We start from the raw sequence: 6,434 nt of genomic DNA, 5'->3' as shown, positions 1-6,434 counted from the left end.
ATCTCAAATGCATAATGCATTTATTCTATTATTCATGTTAGGTTGTGTGAAATGATAACCTCTCCTCTAGAATACCACAATAAGCTCCTGACTACTCCAGAGCTGATGCTTATGTTCCATCTAAACCCGTTCTCCACACAGCAGCAGAGTGATGATATTTAAAAGTAAATCAAGTCATGATAATCTTTTGATTTTAGTGCTTTCACAAAGTGATTCAATGGCTTCACATTGTCTTTAAAACAAAATCTGCATTCCCTATCTCTTAGATCCTGTCTACTTTTACAACTTGAGGACACATTCCCCCTGCCTCACTATGACCCCAATTCACTGGCCTTTTCCCTCCACTTTAATAGAAAAGATGCTCTTTCTGATTCAGTTTTGCTTTACAATTAGCTTGTCACAAGGCTGTTGCCTTCTTATACTCTAGTTTCAGTTTCTATGCATCCTTACAGAGGAATTTTGTTGCCAATTCATCTAAAGTATAGCTTCCTTAATAGCTCCTTCATTATTTTTATCAGAGCCCAGTATTTATTTTCTTCTCAACATGAATTAACAGCATGCATATATTTTCTTTTCTTGCATATTGTCTTGTTCGTTGCTTGTCTCCTCTAGCGTCATGCAAGCCCTGAGACTATATGAGCACGTCTGTCCTTCTCACCCTTGAACTCCACTGAAGCCTAGCATAGTGCCAGACAGACACTTCTGCTGAGTAAGTACATAAATGCCCAACTTGAAGCTTTTACTTTTATTGTAATAAGTGATATGCATTTGCAATTGTAAACTAAGACAGTTTGATGAAAGGCCCAGTTTTATTTAAGAAAAATGTATTACATGATTGAAATGTGAAGATTACAAAATCAATTTCTCTTCCTAGCTGGAAGAAAAATTCCCTCTTCTTCCTGTCATAAATGATTGAAAATATAGCACTGAGGCCTATTTTTTTTTCTTGTCCCATACAAAGGTGCAAGCTCATATACTGAATTTTTTTTTTTTTTGGTGCATGGTCCAGGAATCAAACCCAGGTCTCCAGCATGAAAGGTGAGAATTCTACCTCTGAACCATCCATGCACCCTCATATACTGAATTTTAAGTATGTTTTTGTACAATTCTTCAATATAGAAATCTCTCACATGAATAGTATTTTAAACTGAATCAGGCTGGCTTTTGTATTCTTTGGAAGCAAGGTCAAAAAGAAATAAATAAGAAGTTGAGTGGAAAGAAGCACACAAGTAAAAAATAAATAAATAAATAAAAATAAGTGAGAATAAGTGTCTGGCATGAAAAACATGGAATTATGTAAAAGATAAGTGAGAATAGAGGGCACTTATCACCCTGACCTTTTTGTCTCCAGGAGATGGCACATAGAAAGAAAACCAGATTTGTTTGCTGTACTATAATTCTGTTTATTCTTTTGCCCCCTGCCTGCAGTAGCAAGCACAGGCAAATACATTAAGTTTATGATTTAACACAAAGTTACTTTTACTCCTTCTAAAATATAAACATTGGGAAAATGCAATGAAAATTTCCTAAATTATATGTGAATATACAAAAATAGTTGGTAAAAAACAACACAGTTTTTGTAGGAATGGTACATGTTTTCCATTCCACACACTCTAAAAACCTATGTCTACTTTCCTTTATTAATCTGCATGATTTACATCAATAAGATCTTTGGGGAGTTGGAGCAAAAACTTTATAAAAATAGTAATTAGATGATTCTTTTATATATACTTTCTGTTGGGAAAACTTTATTCCACCATTGTTACTATTTTTTTAACTTTTTGATGCAAAATAATGCAAAATAATGTCTCATACAGCTTTGTGAATATTAGATGCATAAGCTCCATCTTAAAAAAATATAATTAAGAGGTTTGGAATGGTTCTTTCAAAGTTGCAGTTTTTTAATGCACCACAGTGGTACATTATTATGCAGAGGCTGTATTTAGGGTACAGCCAGGCCTCAAAATTATTATTATAATAAAAAATGCAATCAGTGTCCTGGGTATCTTCTGTAAGAAGATATAAGAAAGTAAACATTTAACATGCTTTTATCATCTATAATCAATATGATTGTGATAAGCAAGTACAGAGTCTTGGACTTTCCCAAGGCTACTCTTCTAGAAAGCAACAGAAATGAAATTAAACTTCTCTGCCTGTTTATCTTGGAGACTACTAAGCTCTTTTCATTCTCTACGTGTAAGTATTTTTCAATCTTTTTAATCTTTCTCTTAAATAAAAGTATGGTTCTTTTTTCCCCATCTGTTCTCACTTTGGGCCATTCTGTTCCTTTTTTATAGCTGATAGACCCTGTGCCACCCCATTGAAACCAGCAATTGTTTGAATTCTGACTACTGCTAATATTGATAAAAGTTAAGCTTTCTCACTAAATATTAAAAAAATGATTTAAGGCAAGTACATATGGTCAATAAAGAGAATTTGGGAACTATGTAAAGTTGAATTAAAAATAACCATGCACCAATCCCTCAGCAGAGTCCCTTTAAACTGTTGTGACATTTTCTCTTAGTGTTTTTCCTTAATGCATTTTCCCCAATGATGTTAACTTTCTTGGCTTCAATTTCGAGTATGTTATCAAATCTTACCTGTAAAGGAATCTTTCCCAAACAAAAGATTCTTGTATCCTATAATGGGGAAAACTTTATTCACTATGAACTGTAAAATAAAACAACAGCCAATACGTTGGCTTCAATGGAGTAGGTAGTTTAATCAGGTGAGGCTTACTGGGATGCTGAACCTCTCCAAGTGTGCTTTGAAAAGTTAATTTCATGGATGTGAAGAGTTTCAGAAAGAGACCCTGGGACATTTAGATTTCAACATCAGTTTCCTTTCGTGAGCTTTTAATTTTCATTCATGTTTCAGAAGGCTGGATTCCTTTTCCTCCTCTTCCTCTTCCAACTTGGTTTGTTTTATTTTAGGAACAAAATGTTGATATGGTTTCTCATCCTTTATATCAATAAACATCTGTCTTATGTGAAAAAGAACCTACTCGGATACTAAATATTTAGATCACTTTATTTTATTTTATTTTATTTTATTTTTTGCATGAGCAGGAACCTGGAATTGAATCCAGGTCTCTGACATAGCAGGCTAGAATCCTACCACTGAGCCACTGTGGCCTGCTACATCATTTTATTTTTATTTATTTATATTTCTATGAGTTAAGTTTTTTTTAATTATAAAACAACATAAAAACATATAATCTTGACATGAAAACATTCCATATGTGGTATACAATCAATGACTCATGATATCATCATATAGTTGTATAGTCATCCCCACAATCATTTTTTTGAACATTTGCATCATTTCAGCAAAAGAAATAAGGAAAAAAACTCATACATACCCTACCCCTCACCCTTCCCTCTCATTGACCAATAGTGTTTCTATCTACTCAATTTATTTTACCCTTTGTTCCCCCTATTATTTATTTATTTGTTTTTATCCAAATTTTTCTCATCTGTTCATACCTTGGATATAAGGACCATCATACACAAGGTTTTCATAATCACACATTCACATTGTAAGCATTATATCTTTATACAATTGTGTTCAAGATACAGAGATCTTCTTCTCTGAACTTTGACGTGAACTCCTTGATTACTGTGGTAGGAATCTATGATATAACCAATGCTTTTTATTTGCCTAATTGTAAAACTTTAAAACAGTCATATATTCCTCATGGCATTCCTGTAGGATAAACAGAAAGCTAGATTTTAAATTTTGCAAAAAAAATTTCAAATGTTTCATTCATTTAACAAATATCTATCACAAACCTACCATGTGCTGGGAAATTTTCTGGGTTCTGGAGATGTAGTAGTGAACCAAATAGACAAAAACTTCTTCCCCCATGAACTAGACAAGTGTGGCAGCAGCAAACAACAAAATAAATGCATAAATACTGGGTATAGTGGGCAGCAATAAGTGTGCTAAGAAACAGAAAGGAATATATGAAATGTTTGGGGAAGCGTGACATTTAGGAGCCAAAAATGCTTTTCAGAGAAAGTGATTTTACAAACTGAAAAGAAGGGAAGGAATTATGAAGATGCATAATCCTCATCAAATATGAAATAGTTTAGCAGAGTGAGATTGAGAGACTATAGATTGTTGGGCAGCATTAAGTTCCCAGTTGGGGTTAAACATCTTGATTTCAGGCAGCAAAGCTGATGCTTTCTTTCTAGCTACAGACACTGGAAGCAAGCGCAGAGTCCTGAATGGAGATTAGAATTTGACCAGGGCGAGAGGGGGCAGAAGAGTATAGTTTGAATAAAAGGGATTAAATAAAATGATAAATATTATGACAGCAATGATTAATCGAAAGCAATACTTGAGATCTTGGTTCAAAAAGAAAACATATACCAGTAAGAATGAGACAAGAACTTTATAAAATCGAAGGGGTGGTGTTTGTTTTTAGGATGGCTGGCCAATTTCTATCCCTTGACCTGGGTCTTCATAATTAATTAATTGAATAAAGCACATATGTGTTTTTGTGGTTTTCTGTTTCAGTGTTTTATTCTTCAATAAAAGGTAAATAATTTTGAAAATAACAATACAGTAAGAAGAAATACATATTTTAACAGACACTGTACCAAACAATGATTTTTTTTCCACTTTGAGCATTGGTAAAATACAATGAACAATCTGGGTTTCAAGGAATATATGTTTTTTAAAGGAATTGTTTTCAGGTCTACTTTCCATCCTGGCTCAGGACATCTTTTAATGGTGGCAGATATTTCTACCTGACTGTCCCCTGTGTGCGCAACCGTAACCTTTTATATAGGACCAATTACAGTCCCAGGAAGATACTAATCTTTGAATAAATAGCAATTGGGAAAGTATACCACTCTCCATAAGAGACTCATCCTGCACATCGACATTTTAAGGAGCTCCAAAAGGTGCATCTTAGTAACATAAAAGCTCTGATTAAACTCCATCTTTGCTTAATGTAGTTTTTTCCAAATCTACATGGCTTTTCTTTCTTTTCTCTTTTTTCTTTTTGAGCCCCTCGTACAAATAACTGAGGAACTGACTTTGGAAGCTGCCCGAGCCTGTGGCCTCTACATAATCCTCTACTGCTTAAGGGTGGCACCTCACCTGCCTGCAGGGCTTTCTCCAAGAAGTAAAGCCAGACTCCTCCTACGCACTTGGTGAGTCCCCAGGAAAGCAGAGCCTCTGGTTGCTTGAACTAGACCAGAATTCTCACTGCTCAGTGAGTAAATACCTGGTCCATCCTCACCAGGAATCTTGCAAAAAGTCATTGTCTGCCATATATCTTTTAGGAAGCCAAATTTCTGAAAAAAATTAAGAGATGGTTTGAAGATCACGTAGGAGAAATCCTGTGCCATTATCCCCTGCTGAATGTACACTGTAGTCTGTTTTTCAGAGGCAGAGGGTCACCGTTGCTGGACTTCCTGATGCCCTCTCCCTGATCGGGCTTTCCAATTCAGTCGGCTGAGAATCTTCAGCAGGTGTACTAATGATTCTTCAAAATTATCTTGCATTTGGCAAGTCCATTTAAATTGGGAAACTTTGTATTTTGGATACATGTTATAGAAATTTGTAGCTAGGAGTAAATTTTACCAGCAATATAATGATATCAAGTATTTAGTGTCTTCTAACATACCTGTAACAGAACTATATATGACCTAGCCCAGAGAGTATGGCTATTATTCTTTATTAATGGATTTTCAGGGCAGGCAGATCCAGTATTTTACACCCATTTGTACTGAAATGCTTTAACTGACACATACTTTAACTTAGTCCTCCTTCATTCTACATATATTTCCTTCTATTCAGCCCTCTGTGGAGATGAATAACAGCCAATTGCTCATCTCAGAAAATAAGTCTGCATACATCTCAATAATGTTACTTGTGTACACCTTCAATTTACTTTGGGGAACCTAAATTAATTAATTATTTGCCTCCCTAGAACCATATTTTTCTCATCGTATAATAATATCCTTGAAATATATTGGAATTTGCCCATGCATTCCACAGCTGCCCTGAATTATGAACCAGAAGAAAACTAGCAAAAGACATTGTGTGACTATGCAGTCTAACCATCCATGAGATATTTCAGTCCTCAACCTGATGTTCTCATATGGTGACCACCAGATTTATTTTAAATAACTGTGGCAAAGCAAAACTCAATATTCCATCTCTGGGCAGCTCTAACTGATGAAAAGTTTTGTTGAGCTCAAATCCATTTACTTTTTCCAGTGTGCTCTGGACAAGATCTCAAAGCCACAGAGGAAAAGTCTAAAATAATTTGTTGCCCTCCTGTGTCCCAAATGACTGCACTTATCAATCATCCACTCCATTTGCTCTCAAAACTTCTACATCCTTACCATTTCCCTTATGTGTATCTTCTATGGCATAATTTAAAGCCATGGTCCATCTCTGTTACCAATTAAACCACC

Source organism: Tamandua tetradactyla, chromosome 1 (assembly GCF_023851605.1).
Source record: "Tamandua tetradactyla isolate mTamTet1 chromosome 1, mTamTet1.pri, whole genome shotgun sequence".
NCBI lineage: Eukaryota > Metazoa > Chordata > Mammalia > Pilosa > Myrmecophagidae > Tamandua > Tamandua tetradactyla.
Note: the sequence above shows the minus strand (reverse complement) of the source record.